We start from the raw sequence: 22,645 nt of genomic DNA on the forward strand, positions 1-22,645 counted from the left end.
CAGATAGTGTGTGACCACAGGATGCTGATTCTACAAGTCTGTGCAAGGTACCTAGGCAGCTCCCATGACACCTGCATCCTCAGACACTCCCAGGTGCCGGGGCTCTTCGGTGCTCCAGCCTGGCTTGATGGATGGCTGCTGGGTGACAAGGGCTATCCCTTCAAAAGGTGGCTGATGATGCCTCTCCACCATCCAAGAACAGAAGCTGAGCAGTGGTATAATACCACGTCTCCACAAGGTGGAGCGAGCCATCGGTCTTCTCAAAATGCTCTTGTGATGCCTGGGCTGTTCAGGGTGTGCCCTCTAGTACCGTGCAGATTGTGTGCCACTGATAGTGGTTGCATGCTGTGCTTGGTACAATCTTGCACTGGAAAGGGGGGACGCTGTGGATAAAGATGTAGACTCTGGCTGCGGCTGCACACGATGAGTCCAGTATTGATTCCGAGAAGGAGCATGCACAGGGAAATGCTGAGGGAGTAGATGCTGACCCGGGCATGCTCCAGGGAGGCAGAGACACTCGGGAGGCTTTAATCCAATGAACCTTCAGCTAGCACACCACATTGACCCCCAGGAGAAGCTTCGGCTGCAGGCTCTATACTTGATACCTGAGTACGAAATCTGGCTGGATAGGAACATTAACTAACGACCTTGTCAATAAAGCTGAATGTCCCACAAATCACTCAAAGTATTATTGGAAACCACCCACCTGCAGAAGAAAAGAGGCACCCTCAGTCATGGTGACATGCCTGAATTTAATGTTATAACAAAAGGAACTTAAGAGATCGAATTGACAAAGGTGTTCAACATCACACCAACTCACAAAGACCTCATTGCAGGCCAACACAAAAGCACCAGTGCTAAACCTGTGGTGTGCCTAAGGTGCCTTATATTTACTTTTTCGGGTGCTACATCTTGGTGCTGGGACTGGCATCTGAGACAGCCTGCTGACTCTGCTGTCCTGTTGGCCTTGATGACCTTTGTGGTCATCCTCTGGCCTGTGGAACCTGTGCTGGCCCCACCTGGGAGGGAGCTGCCAGTTCCACAGCTGGCACCACCCCAGTCACCGCAGCCTCACCGGGTGCAACAGTCTCTGGCAGGGGGTGGATGAGCTGTCACCCTCATTTGGAGTTCCCTGAGAGGAGCCTGCAGAGACGACAGGCAGCTACTGCGCCAACATGAGGTCAGTTTGAACCTCCTGCTCACCGTGGATGGATGGGCACCCAGCTGGGAAGATTGGTGCCCAGACCATCTCCCACACTGGCACTGACCAGCTGAGGTCAGTGCTGATGTGAGGGCTTGCTGGTCCAAGCGCATCCCAGGAAGCACTGGCGGGTCTCCTGGAGGAGCCTCTCCACGCAAGTTGCCACTCTCTCCATGGAGGACACATGGTGCTTGGCCATGAGGCTCATTTCATCAGTTATGGCCTTCATAGACTCCTCCACCACAAGCATAGCCTCATGTATCTCCACCAGATGCTCCTGTACACCATGTTGCATCTGCTGCATTGCAGTTGACTCCAGAGGCACATCATCAGCCACCGACAGAGCATATATGCCTGGTCCCCTCCTGTCCTCTGACTGCTGGCGCCATGGGCACTCTGTCTCTCCCAGCTCCTCCAGCGACTGTGAAGTGCCCTCACCACTGTTCCTGGTACATGAGCCGATGATCAAATTCCCACTGAGGTGCTAGTATCTGCTGGTGCCTGCCTGGCAGAGATGGTGTGACACTGGTGAGTCTGAGACCTCAGGGCCCTCAGGTGTGAGAGGGGGCCCCTGCTGCTCCTCCTCCCAGCCCTGCTCCACTACTGCTGAAAGGAAAAACAAAGACATTTGATTAGTTAACATGGAGACAGTGTTAATGTGCATCCATGTCCCCGGATCATTATACGTTCATCCTTCCATAAGCAATGGTCAAGCCATGTTGCAAACTTCAATCACTGAACATTCAGCACTGCCATGGCTGGTGGGAGAACAATGGTGACCTCAGTGCTGGGCAAACAAACCTGCCCGTGACACCCCAGTGACCTGGGTGCATGGCGCCTCTCCAGATCTAGGGCCTCCTGCTCAAACCAGCTAACCATCGCCACCTGGGCTGGCCCTCCACCAGTCCTCCCCCGCTCAGCGGCATTATGTGCATTGTTCTCCTGAGAAGAGCATTGATTATTGCTACTTGTACCTGGTTTATCTTCACAGTTGACCCACCCCAACCAGAGTGGAGCAGGGCTCCAGTGCCTCCTCACTCCGTTGCTGCCGAATACTCACACAAAGATGCCAGGCCTGTGCAAAACCACCCCCCCACCCCCCCTGACCCCTTAGCCAAATGCTGCCTACATCACATTTGGCACCACACAGTCCAACCTCCCATAGCAAAGGGGTGCAAGCACGTGGAGCGCAGAGGACAGCAGTTTGATCGGTGCCACACCAACTTGAAGCTCCCCTCCCAGCATGTCATCACCCTGACTTTGACATGTCCTGGAGTTCCAGTACTGTGCCTAGGTGCAGCTCCTCCAGGTTGCCCCCAAAACACTAAAATGGATCTCAGTGTACCACATATTGCAGGTGCAGAACCCATCTCATCACCACTCTATCAAGGTGACCTCGTTGTGGGCAATATCTGCTGGCCCACACTCCCGCCCAACATGCAAAAAATTCTCCCCTTTAGGCCAGTTAGCTTAACATCTATCATAGGGAAAATGTTAGAAGCTATTCTTAAATATGTTATAGCAGGGCACTTAGAGAAATTCAAGGCAATCAGACAGGGTCAACATGTTTTGTAAAAGGGACGTCATGTTTAACCAATTTATTCTTTGAGTCCTTTGAAGATGTCACATGTGCTGTGCATAAAGGGGAATTGGTGGATGTACTGTACTTAGATTTCCAGAAGGCGAAACAGATAAAGCGCAACATCAAATGTTATTGCAGAAAATAACAGCTCATGGTCAAGGGGGTAATATGTTGGCATGGATAGCAGATTGTCTAGCTAACAGGAAGAGTGTTGGCATAAATGGGTCTTTTTCTGGTTGGTAGAATGTAATGAGTGGTGTGCCACAGGGATCAGTGCTGGGGCTTCAGCTTTTTACAATTTATATAAATGACTTGGGTGAAGGGACCAAAGGAATGGTTGCTAAATTTGCTGATGACACAAAGATAGGTAGGAAAATATATTTTGAAGAGGATGAAAGGAGGCTACAAAGTGACATAGATAGGTTAAGTGAGTGGGCAAAAACTGGCAAATCGAGTTTAATGTGGGCAAATGTGCAATTATTCACTTTGGGGGGAAGTATAAAAAAGAAGTTTATTGTCTAGTGAGAAATTGCAGAGCTCTGAGATTCAAAGGGATCTGGGTGTCCTAGTATGCAGGCGCAGCAGGTAATTAGGAAAGCGAATAGAATGTTATCATTTATTGTGAGGGGAGGTTATGCTTCAGTTGCACAGGGCATTGGTGAGACCATCTCTGGAGTATTGTAAACAATATTGGTCTCCTTATTTAAAGAAAGATGTAAATGCATTAGAAGTAGTTCAGAGAAGATTTACTAGACTAATACCAGGAACGGGTGAGTTGCCTTATGAGGAAAGGCTGGACAGGTTAGGCTTGTATCCGCTGGAATTTAGAAGATAAAGAGGCAACTTAATTAAAACTTTTAAGGCCCTATGGGATCTTGACAGGGTGGATATAGAGAGGATGTTTCCTCTTGGGGGAGAATCTAGAACTCTGGGTCAATGTTTACAAATAAAGGATCGCCCATTTAAGGCCAAGATGAGATTTTTTTTCTCTCAGAGGGTTGAGTGTCTTTGGAACTCTTTCTCAAAAGGCGGTGGAAGTAGAGTCTTTGAATATTTTTAAGGCAGAGCTAGATAGATTCTTGATAAACTTTCACCCCCTTGTTAATCGGGTAGGCAGGAATGTGGGGTTGAGGTTACATTTAGGTCAGCTATGATCTTATTGAATGGCAGGGTAGGCTCGAGGGGCCAATTGGCCTATTCCTGCTCCTAATTCATATGTCCATATGTATGTATGCAAGCCACTTAAAGCCAGTGGCTTCATTAGCACTGGTAATGGCTACTCAGAACTCTATGGCTACACATCACAGTCACTGCATCTCAAGAATAATACATAGGAATGTAGAATTTGGGAATGCAGGCAATAGTGAAGGAGGCACAGCTGTATCATTCCATCAATGAAGGCCTGTCACGTGTTCACCAGATGTGACATTCCTTATGTGCCAAAGGGCATCCACTCATTGACCATGAGCAACTGATTGGTCGTTAAAATGCCACATTAGAGATTTAAGCACAGAGCGAAGTTCGGTCACTCATCTCACTTAAACTTTAGCATCCCACGCAGAGCCCAAGATGTAACACATCTGTAATGCCATCTTGGTCAACTCTATTGTGTGCTCATGTCTCAGGGACAAGGCAGCATCAGCTACGATGCAAGTAGGGCAGGAAAAACAATGGACCCTTACAGTTTCCAAATGTGTCATCTTCTGAGTTTCACTTTCTTGACCCTTGAATCATTAATGTCTTCCATGTTTCCTTTCAAAGAGAAGGCAAAAGCAGGTATGGACCCAGCCTTTGGCAGGGCCCTATTGCAATGGAGGAGGCAAAGGAGGGAGAGGTGACTCCACACACAGTTCCAGCAGGAGGGACATAGTCAAGTGGAGCCACAGCATAAACGGGAGGGTTAGGAGGAGAAACCCATTCAACGGGGGCGACCCGCAAGACCTAGGGTTTACCGTCCAAGATTCTCCAATTTACAAATAAGTGAGAGGCAATGGTGTGCACTTCTGTACTTGTCCTGAGCTCTGGTACATCACATCTGCCACGTTCTCCGTGAAGACCTGACACCACATGGGGTTGGAGGGTATCCCCTGCCAGTGGCTTTGAGGGTGACTGCTGCACTCAATTTCTTGGCCTCTGATTCTTTCCAAGGATCAACACGCAACCTGTGTGGCATCTTTCAGTCCGTAACACATCAATGCATAAAGCAGGTCACCAATGCCCTTTACATTGGAAGGCCCATCATTATGCCAGGTTTGCTCTGGATGACGATAGCCAGGCTGCGAGCTTCACCACCATTCTGGGCTTGTCGAGTGCAGGGTGCAATAGACTGCACCTATGTGGCTATACGGGCTCCATGGCAACAGGCCCTAATGTTTATAAACCGCAAGGGCTATCATTCCATTAAACATACACCTGGTGTATGATCACCATAAGCACATATTGCACGTTGTGCACAGTACCCTGGGAGTTGCCATGACTCCCACATCCTGAGTTACTCCCAGGTGCCAGAGATTTTTGAGGGGCCATTATGTCTGCAGGGATGACTGCTTGGGGGTAAGCGGTGGCAACTGAAATGCTGGCTGATAACACCAGCGCGTCACCCTCAGAATCATTCCGAGGAGAGGTACAACTCTGCTCACAGCTCCACATGCTTTCTTATAGAGTAGACCACAGGGCTTCTGAAGATGTGTTTCAGTTGTTTGGACAACTCGGGTGGCTCAGTCCAATACACTTCCAACAGGGTTTCCCCCATCATCGCAGTGTGTTGTGCCCTTGGCTATGCAAAAGGATCCTTGCCAGAGGATGATCTGGAGGAGGATTAGAGCTCATCAGAGGATGAAGATCCAGAGGCCCAAGAACCTCAGGAGGCTGCTGGGTGTCAGTATGAGCGGGATGACGTCATGAAGGAAGGAAGACGTGGGAGATGTGCCCGTGATGCATTAATCACTGACAGCTTCCAGGAAGAGTAAAGTCAAGTGAGGGAATATGGCTACAACTCTCCTGGCCCTCAATGCCATTTTCTTTCAACACAGGGCATGTCCACCTACTTTCAGCGAGAACAAGTCTCACATTAATACTTGCCTCATGACTCGCCAGGCCATGATCTTTGCTTTGGTCCACGGGGCTCTGTGAGTGAGCTGAGAGCTCATTTAGGAACAACAGCAATGCAAGAGGAGGCTTAAAGCTTTCTCCACCATCTAATGATGCAAACAGTGCTGCAATTAAGATGCGGTCATGCCTAGGGATCTCCTCATTCGATGCACGTCTTCTGCCACTACCACCGAGGAGACACAAATGCCGCTACGTTATCAATGCTGATTTGCTGCCCTTGCTCAATGAGAGCAGAGGTGGAGGCAGCCTGCTGAATGCTTCATCCTGATGTCTGTGATGACCTTGACGGATGTCCTCTGGTGGCCCTTGGCCTAGAGGTCCCTGGCCTAATCGGGGTCATGTGCTCAGATATAGAAGTACCCTCAGCAGCTTGAGCAGCTGGAGTGGATGTGTTCATAAGCGGAGGGGATTTTGAGCGGCTGCCCATACTTGGAGTATCCTGAGAGAAGGCCCTTGGGTGTCCGGCTGATGCTCATCCTCCGTGTGTGTGACTAGGGCCTTGCCCTGACTCCTGCAGGGATGGTGCACCTGGAGGGGGGGGGTCAATGTTCATTGGCCCCGTGTCGCCTACATCCTTATGGTGCCCAACAGGGTGTGTGGCCATGGAGTGCAGGACCAAGCACAAATCCAGCAAGAGCTGCTGGACCAAGGTCTCCATGGTGGTTGCCAGCCTTCCCATGGAGACCCCAAGGTGCGCAGATGTTGGAGCCATGAAATTAGACAGAACGTGGATGGACTCTCCCCAGAAAGTGATCCCAAGCCCAATCCATATCTGTGCTCCACTAACGCGTGTGTCTCTGAGCTGGTGGAGGGTGCGTGTCGTGCCACGACGGTTCTTCCAGAGCTTCCTCGGATGAAGCCTGGGGGCTCTCACTGGTGGTGCTGGACTGGCTTGTGGGCCTCAATCTCCTGGTGCCTAGAAAATATTGTTTCAGCTAATGAGCATGAGCTACATCAGACTGGACCTGACTCAGTGCGAATGTCAGGATTTGATGAGGTGATGGAGCTGTGATCCGCACTGGGTTTGTGGGAGAAGCCGATCTCCCCTTCCCCACAGGAGTGACCCCTGTCCTCCCCAGCCAACTTGGCTACAGCCTCCTTTAACCTGGTGAGGGCAATGGTGTCGGCTGTCCCTACCCCTGTTTGCTCTCTCTCACACCTGTTGTGCACCAGCTTGGCCTGTATGAAGAGGAAAGAAAAAGCATGTGATGATAAGGGATGGAGCAGAGGTTGGGTGAGATGCATGTTCTCTGTATGGTGAGCCCTCTCCAGATAGGCCATAGGATGGATAGTGAGCAGCATGACAGACGTAATGCTGGTGATGCGAAAGTCTCGGTGAGAGAACGACTGTTGATATGTGTCCCGAAATTTACCACCCACAGAGTCTGAAAAAGAGTCATATGGACTCAAAACTGTTTATCTCTCCTCAGTTGCTACCAGACTTGCTGAGTTTTTCCAGAATTTTCTGCTTTTATTTCAAGGGAAGATTGTTAGATTCTTCCCTGTTGCCTAGCACTTGTGTGGTGTGAATGTAGCTTGCTACTTATCCATCTAAGCCTGATGTGTGGTCCAGGCCTAGCTGCAAGGACTTTGTCAGCATCTAAGGAGTTGAGAATGGTACTAAACACTGTACAGTCATCAGGGATCATCCCCACTTTTGTCCTTATGTAGGGAGGAAGGTCATTGATGTGAGGCTGAAGATGGTTGGTCCTCGGACAGCATCCTGAGGAACTCTAAGATAAAAGCAAAAAATTGCGGATGCTGGAAATCCAAAATAAAAATACCTGGAAAAACTCAGCAGGTCTGACAGCATCTGCGGAGAGGAACACAGTTAACATTTCAAGTCCGTATGACTCTTCAACAGAACTAAGGAAAAATAGAGAAGAGGTGAAATATAAGCTAGTTTAAGGGGAGGGTGGGACAGGTAGAGCCTGGATAGAGGATCAGTGATAGGTGGAGATAGCCAAATGATGTTGTCGACAAAAGGACAAAGAGGTGTTGAAGGTGGTGATATTATCTAAGGAATGTGCTAATAGGTGACATTAAGGGTAGAAAGCAGGATGAGCAAAGTATAGATAGCCCTAGTGGGGGTGGGGTGGGGGAAAGGGATCAAAATAGGCTAAAAGGTAGAGATAAAACAATGGATGGAAATACATTTAAAAATAATGGAAATAGGTGGGAAAAGAAAAATGTATATAAATTATTGGAAAAAAGGGGGTATTAGAAAGGGGGTGGGGATGGCAGAGAGAGTTCATGATCTAAAATTGTTGAACTCAATATTCAGTCTGGAAGGCTGTAAAGTACCTAGTCGGAAGATGAGGTGCTGTTCCTCCAGTTTGCGTTGAGCTTCACTGGAGCAATGCAGCAGGCCACGGACAGACATGTGGGCATGAGAGCAGGGTGGAGTGTTGAAATGGCAAGCGACAGCGAGGTCTGAGTCAAGCTTGCGGACAGACCGGAGGTGCTCCGCAAAGCGGTCACCCAGTCTGCGTTTGGTCTCTCCAATGTAGAGGAAACTGCATTGGGAGCAACAAATGCAGTAGACTAAATTGAGGGAAGTGCAAGTGAAATGCTGCTTCACTTGAAAGGAGTGTTTGGGCCCTTGGTTAGTGAAGAGAGGGGAAGTAAAGGGGCAGGTGTTGCACCTTCTGCGGTTGTATGGGAAGGTGCCGTGGAAGGGAGTTGAAGTGTAGGGGGTGATGGGGGAATGGACCAGGGTGAACCGGAGGGAATGATCCCGGGCGGTGAAGGGAAGATGTGTTTAGTGGTGGCATCATGGTGGAGTTGGCGGAAATGGCGGAGGATGATCCCTTCAATGCGGAGGCTAGTGGGGTGATAAGTGAGGACAAGGCGGACCCTATCATGGTTCTGGGAGGGAGAGGAAGATGTGAGGGCGGATGCGCGGGAGATGGGCTGGACACAGTTGAGGGCCCTGTCAACCACCGTGGGTGGAAAACCTCGGTTAAGGAAGAAGGAAGACATGTCAGAGGAACTGTTTTTGAAAGTAACATCATCAGAACAGATGCGATGGAGGTGAAGGAACTAAGAGAATGGGATGAAGTCCTTACAGGAAGCGGGGTGTGAGGAGCTGTAGCTGAAGTAGCTGTGGGAGTCAGTAGGCTTGTAATGAATATTGGTGGACAGTCTATCACCAGAAATTGAGACAGAGAGGTCAAGGAAGGGAAGGGAAGCATCAGAGATGGACCATGTGAAAATGATGGAGGGGTGGAAATTGGAAACAAAATTAATCAATTTTTCCAGGTCCCAACGAGAGCATGAAGCAGCACTGAAGCAATCATCAATGTACTGGAGAAAGTTGTGGGAGGGGGCCAGAGTAGGACTGGAACAAGGAATGTTCCACATACCCCATAAAGAGACAGGCATAACTGGGGCCCATGCAAGTACCCATAGCCACACATTTTATTTGGAGGAAGTGAGAGGAGTTTAAGGAAAAATTGTTCAGTGAGAGAACAAGTTCAGCCATACGGAGGAGAGTAGCGGTGGATGGGGATTGTCCGGGCCTCTGTTTGAGGAAGAAGCGGAGAGCCATCAGACCATCCCGGTGAGGGATGGAGGTGTAGATGGATTGGACGTCCATGGTGAAGAGGAGGCAGTTGGGGCCAGGGAACTGGAAATTGTTTATACGATGTAGGGTGTCAGAGGAATCACAGATGTAGGTGGGAAGGGACTGGACAAGGGGAGAGAGAATTGAGTCAAGATAGCAAGAAATGAGTTCTGTGGGACAGGAACGAACAGGCTGACATGATCGGTCTGCCAGGACGGTCCTGTTTGTGGATTTTGGGTAGGAGGTAGAAGCGGGTCGTCTGAGCTTGGGAGACTGAGGTTGGAAGCTGTGGAAGGAAGATCTCCAGAGGAGATGAGGTCAGTAACAGTCCTGGAAACAATGGCTTAATGTTCAGTGGTGGGGTCATGGTCCAGGGGGAGATAGGAGGAGGTGTCTGCGAGTTGACGCTCAGCCTCTGTGAGGTAGAGGTCAATGCGCCAGACAACAACAGGACCACCCTTGTCAGCAGGTTTGATGACAATGTCAGGGTTGGACCTGAGAGAACGGAGTGCAGCAAGTTCAGAGAGAGACAGGTTAGAGTGGGTGAGGGGAGCAGAGAAATTGAGACGACTGATGTCACGCCGACAGTTCTCAATGAAAAGATCAAGAGTTTCTTACCTTCTTGATTGAGAGTAGATTGATGGGGCAATAATTGGCCAGGCTGGATTTGTCCTGCTTTTTGTGTACAGGACGTATGTGGGCAATTTTCCATATTGCCAGATAGATGCCAGTGTTGTAGCTTTACTGGAACAGCTTGGCTCGGGGTGCGGCAAGTTCTGGAGCACAAGTCTTCAGTACTATTGCTGGATTATTGTCAGGGCCCATAGCCTGTGCAGTATCCAGTGCCTTCAGCCGTTTCTTCATATCATGTGGAGTGAATCAAATTGGCTTAAGACTGGCATCTGTGATGCTGGGGTCCTCCAGAGAAGGCCGTGATGGATCATCCATTCGGCACTTCTGGCTGAAGATTGTAGCAAATGCTTCAGCTTTATCTTTTGCACTGATATGCTGGGCTCCCCCATCATTGAAGATGGGAATACTTGTGGAGCCCCCTTCTCCAGCGAGTTGTTTAATTGCCCTCCACCATTCATGACTGGATCTGGAAGGACTGCAGAATTTGATCTATTGGTTGTGGGATTGCTTCATTCTTTCTATCACTTGTTGCTTAGGCTGTTTGGCATGAAAATAGTCCTGTGTTATAGCTTCACCAGGTTTACACTTCATTTTTAGATATGCCTAGTGCTGCCCCTGACATGCCCTCCTGCCCACTTCTTTGAACGAGGGTTGATCCCCTGGCTTGATGGTAATAGTAGAGTGGGGAATATGCTAGGCCATGAGGTTAAAGATTGTGTTTGAATGCAATTCTGCTGCTGCTGATGGCCCACAGTGCCTCATTGATGCCCAGTCTTGTCTTGCGAGACCTGTTCGAAAGCTATCCCATTTAGCACGGTGATAGTGCCACACAACATGATGGAGCGTATCCTCAATGTGAAGACGGAACTTTGTCTCCAGAGCCACTGTGCTTTGGTCACTCCTACCAACATTGTCATGGACAGATGCATCTGCGGCAGGCAGGTTGGTGAGGATGAGGTCAAGAATGCTTTTCCCTCTTGTAAGTTCCCTCACCACCTGCTGCAGACCCAGCCTAGTAGCTATGTCCTTTAGGACTCAGCCAGCTTGGTCAGTAGTGGTGCTACCAAGCTACTCTTGGTGATGGACATTGAAGTCCCCACCCAGAGTACACTACATCCATTGGTTTCTCCTTCTCTATGCTGCTAGCTACACCCTCAAAATACTCCAACAGGTTTGTAAAACATGATTTTCCTTTCATAAATACATGTTGACTCTGTCCAATCAAATAATTATTTTCTAAGTGTCCATTTATCATATCCTTTATAAAAATTCCTATGACTGATATTAGGCTAACAGGTCTGTAGTTCCCCTTTCTCTCTCCCTCCTTTCTATTTGCAACCTTCCAATCGGCAGGCATCATTCCAGAATCTATAGAATTTTGGAAGCAGATTACCAATGCATCCATTATCTCTATGGTTCCCTCTTTCAACACTCTGAGATGTAGATCATCAGGTCCCAGGGATTTATCAACTTTCAAGCTTATTAATTTCTCCAATACTACAATTTTTACAATTATTACTTTCCTCCAATTCCTCATTCTGACTAGTCCCTTGTTTCACTATTATTGCTGGGAAATTTCTTGTATCTTCCTCAGTGAAAACATACACAAAATAATTATTTAACTTCTCTGCCATTTTTCCATGTTCCATTATAAATTCATCTGTCTTTGCCTGTAATGGACCCATGCACATTTGTCCTTGCTGATCTTTTCCTTTTTACATACCTATAGAAGCTTTTTCAGTTCATGTTTATGTTTCTTGCTAGTTTACATTCATATTCTATTCTCCTTTTCTTTATTAGTTTCCTGTTCCTCCTTTGCTGAATTCTAATCCACAGGCTGACTAATTTTCTGGTCAATTTTATAAACTACTTTTGCATTAATACAATGTTTACCTTCCTTTGTTAACCTTAGCTGATTCACTTTTCCTGTTGGAGTTTTGTCTTCAAGGAATGTATATTTCTTGTAAACCATATATTAGTTCTTTAAATACTAGCCATTGCCTATCTACTGTCATAACTTTTAATGTGTTTTTCGAATCCTAAGCAGCCAACTTGTCCCTCATATCTTCATAGTTCCCTTTGTTTAGATTTAAGACCCTAGTTTCAGATTGAACTACCTAATTTTCAAACTTAAGGGAAAATTCTCTCACAATGATGGTCAGTTTTCCCTAAAGGGTTCTTTTATGACAAGATCATTAATTAACCATCTCTCATTGCATAATACTAGATCTAAAATAGCCTGTTCCTTCGTTGGTTCCTCAGCTACTGCTCTAGAAAACCATTTTGTACACATTCCAGGAATTCATTCTCTACAACATTAGTGCTGATTTGCTTTGCCCAGTCCATATATAGATTAAGGTCTCCCAGTGATTACTGTATTACCCCTGTTGCATGCGCCTCTAATTTCCTTATTTATACAGTGCCCTACATTATGACTACTGTTTGGTGGCCTATAAATAACTCCTGTTAATATTTACTGCCCCTTGCTGTCTCTTAGCCCCACCCAAACTGATTCGACATCTTGTTCTTCCGATCTAAAATCCTCTCTCACTAATGTACGGATCTCATCCCTTATTATCAGTGTTACACTACCTCCTTTTTCTTTTGTCTGTCCGTCCTGAATGTTGAATATCCATGAATATTTAGTTCCCAGCCATGGTCTTCCTGCAGTCATGTCTCTGTAATGGCAATTATATCATACCCATTTACCTCTGTTCATGCCATCAATTCATCTACCTTGCTGCAAGTGTTGCTTGCATTCAGATAGAGTGTCTTCAATTCTATTTTAATATAATTCCATATTTAAATTCCTCCAGTTGCCCTGTGGGACTTAAACTCATGTCACTGGAGCATTAGTCCAGGCCTCTGGATTACCAATCCAGTAATTTTGCCAAGCAGGTGAAAACAGGACCCTAGAGGCAGTCAGCAGCACCTAGATCTACATTTTTCAGCCTCCTGTATTTGGTTCTAGATTTGGTACAAGGGAAGAAGCTGGTTGGTGAGTAACCAGTAAGTTATTCTACATGTAACAAATACTTTGGAAAAGTTTAGATATGGCAGGGCAGCCAAATGGAATGTGCATCCTGTGGAATGTGGGAAGTCATGGACACACCAGGTGTCCAAAAAAATATCTGCAGGAAGGGTCACTGGCTGCAGAAGCTTGAGCTCCATGTAGAAGAACTCGAGCGGCAGCTGGAGTCACTGTGGTGTATCCATGTGTCAGAGAGCCATGTGCATAGCATGCTTAGAGAGGTGGTCACACCACAGGTTAAGAGCATTCAGGCAGAGAGGGAATAGGTGACTGCCAGACAGTGTAAGAGAACCAGGCAGGTACTGCAGGAGTCCCCTGAGTCGATCAACCGGTTTTGCATTTTAGATACTGGTGAGGGCAATTGTTCCTCAGAGGAATGCAACGAGAGCGAATTCTGTGGCACCATGGGTGGCTTAGCAGCACAAAAGGGGTGAAAGAAGAGTGAAGGAGCAATAGTGATAAGAGTTTTGTTAGGGGAACAGACAGGCATTTCTGTGGCTATAGGTGTGACTCTAGGATGGTATGTTGCTTCCATGGTTTCAGGGTCAAGGGTGTCACAGAGAGGCGGTAGGACATTCTTCTGGGCAAGGGTGAACTGCCAGAAGTTGTGGTCCACAATGGTACTAAGGACACAAGTAGGATGGCGGATGAGGTCCTGAAAGCAAATTTTAGGGAGTTAGGAAATACATTTTAAAAAAAGCACCTCAAAAGTAGTAGTCTCAGGATTACTCCCAGTGCCATGTGTTAGTAAGCATAGGAATAGTAGTACTGAGCAATTGAACATGTGGCAGGGGAGATGGTGTAGGAGGGTGGGCATCAGATTTCTGAGGAATTGGGACCAGTTCTGGGGCATGTAGGGCCTGTGCAAGATGGACAGGTTGAACCTTAACACGACTGGGACTAACGTCCTTGCAGGGAGATTTGCTCGTGCTGTTGGGGAGGGTTTAAACTAGCTCGGTAAGGGGATGGGAACCTGAGAGGAAGCTCAGATTGGAGGGAAGCAAAACTGGTACCAGTAAGTGGAAAAGCAGTGTGTGAAATTAGAAGACAAACAAAGCGAAGGCAGGCACCAAATTAGATTAGAATGCAGAATAATGTTAAAAAGATAAAGTTAAGGCCACTCTGTCTGAATGTACATAGCATTTGCAACAATGTAGATGATTTGAAGGCACAAATAGAGGTAAATGGGTATGATTTAATTGACATTACAGAGATGTGGTTACAGGCTTACCAAGACTGGGAACTGAATATTCAAGGATATTTGTCATCCAGAAAGGATAGGGGAAAAGGAAATGGAGATGGGGTAGCACTATTAATAAGGGACAAGATCAGTACATCGGTAAGAGAAGATTTTGCATCGAAAGATGGAGAATCAGTTTGGGTAGAGCTATTGATACTTAGCTGGCAGGGGAGAAATGATGATCATGAAGGTTGTGCCCCCAGGATGAGGCTATCCTATTGCACTCTGGATGTGTTGACACCTGCGAAGCCCCCAAAATTGGGACACTCGACTGCAAAACTTGTGGTAGTGGGGGACTGCTTTGGCACTTTCCCCTGATTTGCAAATCAAACAGAGCTAAAGAATAGCAAGTGGCAGTAAACATTGGTGGGAGTTGTTTACAGGCCACCAAGCTATAGTAGTAATATTAGACATGGTATAAATCAAGAACTTAGAGCTACCTGTAACATGGGGCAGAAATTTTCACTTGGTGAGCGGGTGCACGCCCGACCCACTCGAATGTGAAATGACACGTGTTGACATTGGCCAAGCGTGTCGCAGTTGCGTGATAGTGCTGTCAGCGTGCATGCGCTGGAGCTGGCTGCATGCCTGCTGAGAGCGTGCCTGCTGACAATTAAAATGCTTGTTAAGGCCATTAAGTTATCAATTAAATGTATTTTTTCACTGCCCATCCAACCTAATGGTTGGCGGACAGACGAAATGGCCAAGCGGCCTTTTCATTTTTTTTGAAACCTCATCCACGGGCAGGATGAGGTTTCCAAACGCAAATAAAAATAGAATAAACACTTTAATTTTTCATTAATAACATGTCCCTGCTCATGTAACAGAGTCACATGACCGGGGACAAGTTTTATTACTTTTTTTTATAGCTCTTCATCTCTCTGAGGCAGTTTCATGCCTCAGGGAGATTATGCAGCGCTCACTTGTGCTTGGCCAGCTTGCACTCCTCCCCCCTCCCACTCAGGCAGCACTCAGCACTGCCGCTTGCGTTTCACAATGAATGCGCCTTAATTGGCCGGCCAGCGTGAAATTGCAGTGTGATGCCAATTGTGACCGCCCCCGCTGAGTAATAATGGGCGATTTCAATTTACATATAGACTGGGTGAACCTAATTAGCAGTAATACTGTGGAAGGTGAATTCTTGGAGTGTGCATGAGATGGATTTCTGGAGCAGTAAGTTGAAGACCCATTAGGGAGCGGGTTATTTTAGAATTAGTATTATGTAATGAAAAAGGGCTGCTTAATAATCTGCTGTAAAGGGGCCTGTAGGAAATAGTGACCATAATATGATAAAATTTGACATTGTTTGAAAGTGATATAGTTCATTCTGAAACTAAGGTCTTAAATCTGAACAAAGGAAACTATGAAGGTATGAGGGGCAAGTTGGCTGTGGTGGATTGGGAAAATACATTCAAAGATTTGATGGTAGATAGGCAATGGCTAACATTTTAAAAAGTATTACGTAGGGCAGAATTTTGCAGTCGGCGAGCAGGGGGTGGGGCCCACTCGCTGACACGTAAAATGACGCTGGATGATGTTGGGCAGAACCCATGACATCATCCCGGCCCCATTTAAATTTTCAGGAAGGCAGATGCGCAGCAAAATCAGCTGTCTGCCTGCCTGCCGACCTGTCAATGGCCAATTGAGGCCATTGACAGGATCAGTTACACAACAGGAGCCCCAGCGGGCAATAGAAAAAACATGAAACCTCATCCACCAGTGGGATGAGGTTTCATGTAGGGTTTTTAAAAGTTTAATAAACTTATTATGTAAATTATGAAAATGTCCCATGTCACGTGACATTGTCACATGAGGGGGCCATGTTAGGGAATTTTTTTTTCTATTTTTCATATTTTTAAAAGTGTCAGTGATCTCCCTAAGGCAGCACTTAGCCTCAGGGAGATGTGCGCTCTTTTGTGCACATGAGCGCACTCTTGCTTTAGGGGAATCCACCCCCCCCCCTCCCCCCGCCCGCACAGGAAGCACATAGCGCTTCCCGCCGGACATCACGCTGGGTGGGCCTTAATTAGCTTGCCCACGTAAAATGGCAGCAGGGCCCGCTTCTCCGGCAGGGATTGGCCGCCTGCCTGCCAGAGATTGGGTTGGGCCCAACCGCCCGACAGGCAGAAAATTCTGCTGGTAGTCTATAACAAATATACATTCCTCTAAGACACAAAAAACCAACAGAAAAGGGAAATCAACCATGGCTAACAAAAGATATTAAAGATTGCATTGGACCAAAGGAAGTGGCTTATAAGGTTGCCAAAAACAGTGATCAACCCAAGGATTGGGAACAATTTAGAATCTAGCAAAAGGGAAAAGAGCATATGAATGCAATCAAGCGAGAAATATAAAGGTTGACTGTAAAGGTTTTTTCAGGTATGTGTAAAGGAAAAGATTAGCATGGACAAATGTGGGTCCATTACAGGTGGAGAAAAGAGAATTCATAATGGAGAATAGAGAAATAGCGGAGAAACGAAACAATTACTTTGTGTCTGTCTTCATGGAGGAAGATGCAGAAAATCCCCCGGACTTACTAAGGAACCAAGGGACTTGCGAAAATGAGGCACTGAAAGAAATGAGTATTAATAAAGAGGTAGTACTCACAGAAATTAATTGGATTGAAGGTTGATAAATCCGCTGGACTAGATGAGGTACATTCCAGAGTGTGAAGAAGGTGGCTATAGAGGTAGTGGATGCATTGGTGGTTATCTTTCAAAATTCTATAGATTCTAGAAAGATTTTTGCAGGCTGGAAAGTAGCAAATGTAGCCCCACATTTTAAGAAAGGAGAGAGGGAGAAAACTGAGAGCTACAGACCTGTTAGTTTAATGTCAGTAGTAGAGAAAACGTTATAATCTATTATAAAGGATGTAATAACTGGACACAGAAAATAAATATACGATTGGGCAGAGTCAACATGTATTTATGAAAGTGAATTCATGTTTGGCAGCCCCGTTGGAGTTTTTTGAGGATTTTACTTGTATCATAGATAAAGAAGAACCAATGGATGTGGTGTATTTGGATTTTCAGAAGGCTTTTTGAGAAGGTCGCACACAGGAAGTTAGTAAACAAAAATGGACCACATGGGATTGGGGGTAATTTACTGGTATGAGTTGAGAATTGGCTAACAAACAGAAAACAGAGAATAGGAATAAACGGGGCATTCTCAGGATGGCAGGCTGTTAATAGTGGAGCACTGCAATGGTCAGTGCTGGGGCCACAGCTGTTCACAATCTATACCAATGATTTGGATGTGGGGAACAAATGTAATATTTACAAATTTGCTGATGAAACAAAACTAGGTGGAAAAGTAAATTGTGAGGAAGATGCAAGGAGGCTTCAAGGGGACTTGGACAAGCTAAGTGATTGGGCAAGAACATGGCAGACAGAATATAATATGAATAAGTGTGAGGTTATCCATGTTGGTAGAAAAAACAAAAAAGACATGGTATTCTTAAATGGTGGGAGATTAGGAAGTGTTCATATCCAAAGGGACCTGGAGATCCTTGTTCATCAGTCACTAAAAACTAGCATACAGGTGCAGCAAGCAATTCGGAAGGCAAATGGTATGTTGGCCTTTATTACAAAGGGATTTGAAGATGTAAAGATGTCTTGCAGTAGTTGTATAGAGTGTTGGTGAGACCACAGCTGGAGTATTGTGTACAGTTTTAAGAAAGCATATACTTGCCATAGAGGGAGTGCAAAGGAGGTTCACCAGACTAATCCCTGGAATGGTGGATTGTCTTATGAGGAGAGATTGAGGAAACTGGGCCTGTATTCCTGAGAGTTTTGAAGAATGAGAGGTGAATAATTGAAATTTACAAAATTCTTACAGTGTATGACAGGATAGATGTTACCACTGGCTGGGGGTTATGGAACCAGGGGGAACTAAGTTGCAGAATCAGGGGCGAGCCATTTAGGACTGAGATGAGGAGGAACTTCTTCATTGCAGAGAGTGGTGAATCTTTGGAATTCTCCACCCCAGAGGGCTATGGGAGCTCAATCACTGAGCATGCTCAAGACAGAAATCAATAGATTTTTGAATATTAATAACACCAAGGTATTTGGGGATATTGGTGAAAAATGGCATAGAGGTAGATGAGCAGTCACAATTTGTTTGCATGGCAGAGCAGACTCAAAGGGCAGAAATGCCTATACCTGCTCCTATGTTCCTATATTCCATTGTGCTACTGTTTCTCATGTACATCTACACCCAGGTCCTTCTGAATGCAAAACGTTTCCTAGCCATTTCCCACCATTCAAAACATATTTTGATTTTTGAAAAAATGTTTTTACCAACATGGATAACCACACTTTGTTGTATTATATTCCATTTGCCATATTATTCCACACTCACTGAGCCTGTGTATATTCCTCTGCAGCCTCTTTGCATCCTCCTCACTTTTTTTCCCCACCTAACTTTGTGTTATAGGTGAATTTAGATACAATACACTCACTACCCTCATCTAAGTCATTAACGTAAATTGTAAATAACTGAGACTCAAGTCCTGATCCTTGCGGTGCTGCACTAGTTATAGCCTGCCAACCTGAAAACATCCAGTTTATTCCTATTTTCTGTTGTCTGTGCATTAACTACTCAATGCATGCTGGTATATTACTCCAATTCCATGAGTCCTAATTTTGTGCAATAACCTCTTGTGTGGCATCTTATCAAGTACTTTTTGGAAAATCTAAATACACTACATTCAGTAGTTTCCCTTGTATCTATCCTACTAGTTATATCCTCAGAAAATTCTTAACAGATTTGCCAACCGTGATTTCCGTTTCATAAATCTGGGTTGATTCTACTCAATCACATTATGATTTTCTAATTGCCCTGTTATCACATCCCAAATAATAGATTCTAGATTTTTGCCTACTACTGATGGTGGGCTAAGTGGCCTACAGGTCATTTTTGCTCTTCTTTTTTTTTAATAGTGGGGATATGTTTGCTATTTACAAATCCTTGGGAACTGTTCTAAAATCTAAGGAATTCAGGAAGATCAGAATTAATGCATCCACTATTTCTACAACTACATATTTTAGTCAAGGATCTGGTTTCATTTTTTTTTCAAAGGAAAGGATTGGACGGTTCCTAGCTGCATTTCTGTGGGGAGGAAGAGGTGATGATAAATCTGTTTGGAAGATTGTGGGTCTTCTGTTCAGTTGGGGGTGAGTTGTTGGGCTTCTCAGGTTTGCGTTACTGATTTATGCTACATGGTAGAGTTGCCCTGATTTCAACTCATTTGGATACAACAGGATAGGGAATTCCTGATTTTGGGCCACTCATTATGGGGTGTAATGTTAGCAGCCCTGCTCAATGTGGAGGACGGTGTTATGAGGAGGGGGAATTTGAGAGACTCAAACTGTGAGGCTATCTTCAGCTGATTCATTGAGGGAGTTTGAGAAGCACAGATTTATTTTTAGCTGATTATTATCAATGAAAGGTGAAAGCTCATGAATTTTGACTACAAGGTTGTTTTACATTGGGGTCTTTTCACTTGGCTGGTTTTTAGAAGGCTGCAGCCACTATTTTTTATAGAATGAACTACCTTCAAAAATTTGCACAGAGATTGAACAAAGAATCCTTTTTGTTTGCTGCAGCTACTGGCTTTATCATTTGATGCCTAATGATCCTCCTAGTCTTTGGAAAAAGGCAGAATAATATGACACTATTACATTATACTTCAATTTAGGCTTTGTGTCAAATGTATTAAACTGTAACAGAACAAGCAAATAGTAACAGTAACACAACAGATATTTTTACAACAGTTGTAAAGCTTTCCAGGTCCATGACTAGGAAAAAATCATATGATTTTGTGATTGCTGTGCAAAGCTATGATTAAAGTAATATTCATGCATTGCAGTTCTTTTCTTTTTCGCTTTGTAAATGGAAGCTATACAGCCTTTCTTTCTTTGAAGACTTCAAACAGACTCACTGATTTGAACAAAACAGCAAGATAAATGCTTTCAAGGAAGTTGAATGGAGAAGCAAATTTAACGATTGACAGCTTTTTTGAATTTAGCAGACAATCAAATGCATATTTAAACAAATTCCACCAGATGTTTGTATTTTAACTTAATGTATTTATCCTTCCGTCAGACACTAAGCAGGCAAACTAAAACGTTAACAGTTGTAACTATGAAATCATTTCAATGAGTAAAGTTTTTTTTAAAACTTTGTGTGTGCCATGAAATAATTAAGTAAGTCAATACTAAGTTTCAAAAATGCCCCATATTTGCAGTGGTAACATCTCATTAATTTGTTGTAGGTACTTTTGGATCCACCCTGCAAGACTTTCTGACAGACTGCAGCCCTCTTCTCCATCTGATTGGATCCTGTCACAACTGATCATGTGCTACCATCCCACTGATTTTTATTTGCATTCAATCATGTGGACATTGCTGGCAAGGCCAGCACTTATTGCCCCTGCCTAACTGCCCTTGAGAAGATGGTGATGAGCTGCCTTCTTAAGCAACTGCTGTCAGTGTGGCATAAGTACTCCCACAATGCTGTTCGGCTGGGAGTTCTGGGATGTTTTTCCCAGTGACAATGAATGAACGGTGATATATTTCCAAGACAGAATAGCATGTTACTTGAAGGGGCACTTTCAGGTGATGGTGTGCCCATACACTTGCTACCTTTATTCCCCTAGGTGTTAGAGGTTGCAGGTTTTCTGTTTGGCTGATACCAACAATCTTCAATTCCAGTAAAAAAATGTAAGGCTAGATTTTTGGGTCCTATGAAGCCAGAATCTGAGACAGATAGCGCCCAAAAATATTGGAACTGACTAGCATGCTGGATGCCCGACTCACTTTCCTGGTATTGGCTATTTTTGCCAAGGCAGATTCAGGGCCAGCAGGACTGCCCATGCCCACAAGCATCCAATTAGGCTCATTAATAGCCTTGTTTAAAAGTGAGCTTATGAGGCCAACTGGATTTTCCAGTCAACCTTGTTTCCTGATGCAACTGTGTTGCAGATCAACTGCCTGAAGGTGGGTAAAACAGCAGGCTGGATTATCTGCACACCAGGTAGACCTGCAGGGCTACCCTGCTGGTTAGAGTGGGGGTGCAGCCCAAGACCACCCTGTAGATTTTTCAATTAAACTTTAAAGTGGCAAAGAGGGGCCCTACTAATTGATGTACCATCTCAGTTAATTAACTTTTAATACAGCCCTGCGCTCCTCTGAAGATGAAAGGCCTTTGATTGGCCCTCCGACTTCAAGAGCCCACCTGCCATCATGAATTGGACAGGGAACCTGTCTCCGTGCCAAGGGGCACCCTGGTCAAAGTTCCAATGAGTTACTGTTTCCCCTGGAGCCTGGTTTGGGACCTGGAAACACCCCTGACCCCTGCTTCCTGCTTCCTATCCCAAAACAAAATTTCAGCCCTATAGTTTTCCTTGTGGAAAACAAACAAGTTGAAACACTGGCTAGCATTTTTTAAAAAATAACAATTAGCCTATATATGAACAGCCCTCATTTCTTCAGTCTTCCCTCAAGTTCAGGTTTCTAGGGAAGGGTCTCATTGCTCTTCACTGTAGCAAGTATGAAAGCATTGCAGCAATGGAAGGAAATTGGATTTTAAGAAAAAGCTATGTTATACTATGATGGAAGTGTAGAGGATGGATGCAGGCTGAAAAGTAGTTGATGGGATAACATTCATCTTCAGCTGGAGTGTAAAACTGGTGTAAAAGTTGTAACCTGCAGCTCATACACTGCCCCCATTTTGGACTCCAGCTGAAGGTAAAGTTTACTCCCAATGGGCAGAATTTTGCCCTCGGTTGGTGGGCGGGCCCCACCGGCTCGGCGGTAGGCGGGCAGCCGAACTCTGCCGCTGAAACAGGGCCTGCTGCCATTTTGAGTGGTCGGGCCAAATAAGGCCCGCCCAGCGGCCTACCCGACAGGAAGCGCTAGCGGAGGGCCAATCAGAGGCGTTTCATCTTCAGAGGAGAGCAGAGCTGCATTAAAAGTTAATTAACTGAGATGGTACATCAATTAGTGCTATGCGCTTCCTGTGCAGGGAGAGGAGGGCCCCAGGGAGATTAAGTAGATAATAAAAGTTTTCTTAAAATAAAGTAAAACATTATTTAAAAATGTCCCTCATGTGACAGTGTCATATGAGCTGGGACATGTTTGTGAAGTTCACAAAATTTATTTAGTAAAACCTTCAGGAAACGTCATCCCACCCATGGAAAAATGGGAAGGCTGTTTGGGCTCTTCGCCTGCCCGCCAACCTTAAGATTGGATGAGCAGCTTTGTTAATAAGTTAAATTACAT

The 22,645-nt window shown here is 45.4% G+C and overlaps 1 protein-coding gene and 1 non-coding gene across 2 annotated transcripts in view; both read left to right on the forward strand.

The window, feature by feature from the left end:
- tusc3 (tumor suppressor candidate 3) overlaps window positions 1–22,645 on the forward strand; it is a 741,583-nt gene that overhangs the window by 366,281 nt on the left and 352,657 nt on the right. The window lies entirely within an intron of this gene.
- Window positions 14,517–14,680, forward strand: LOC121285685. The gene has a single exon (XR_005944747.1). It is a non-coding gene; the product is annotated as a U1 spliceosomal RNA (small nuclear RNA).

The sequence above is a fragment of the Carcharodon carcharias genome, chromosome 1 (assembly GCF_017639515.1).
Source record: "Carcharodon carcharias isolate sCarCar2 chromosome 1, sCarCar2.pri, whole genome shotgun sequence".
In the NCBI taxonomy this organism is placed as follows: domain Eukaryota; kingdom Metazoa; phylum Chordata; class Chondrichthyes; order Lamniformes; family Lamnidae; genus Carcharodon; species Carcharodon carcharias.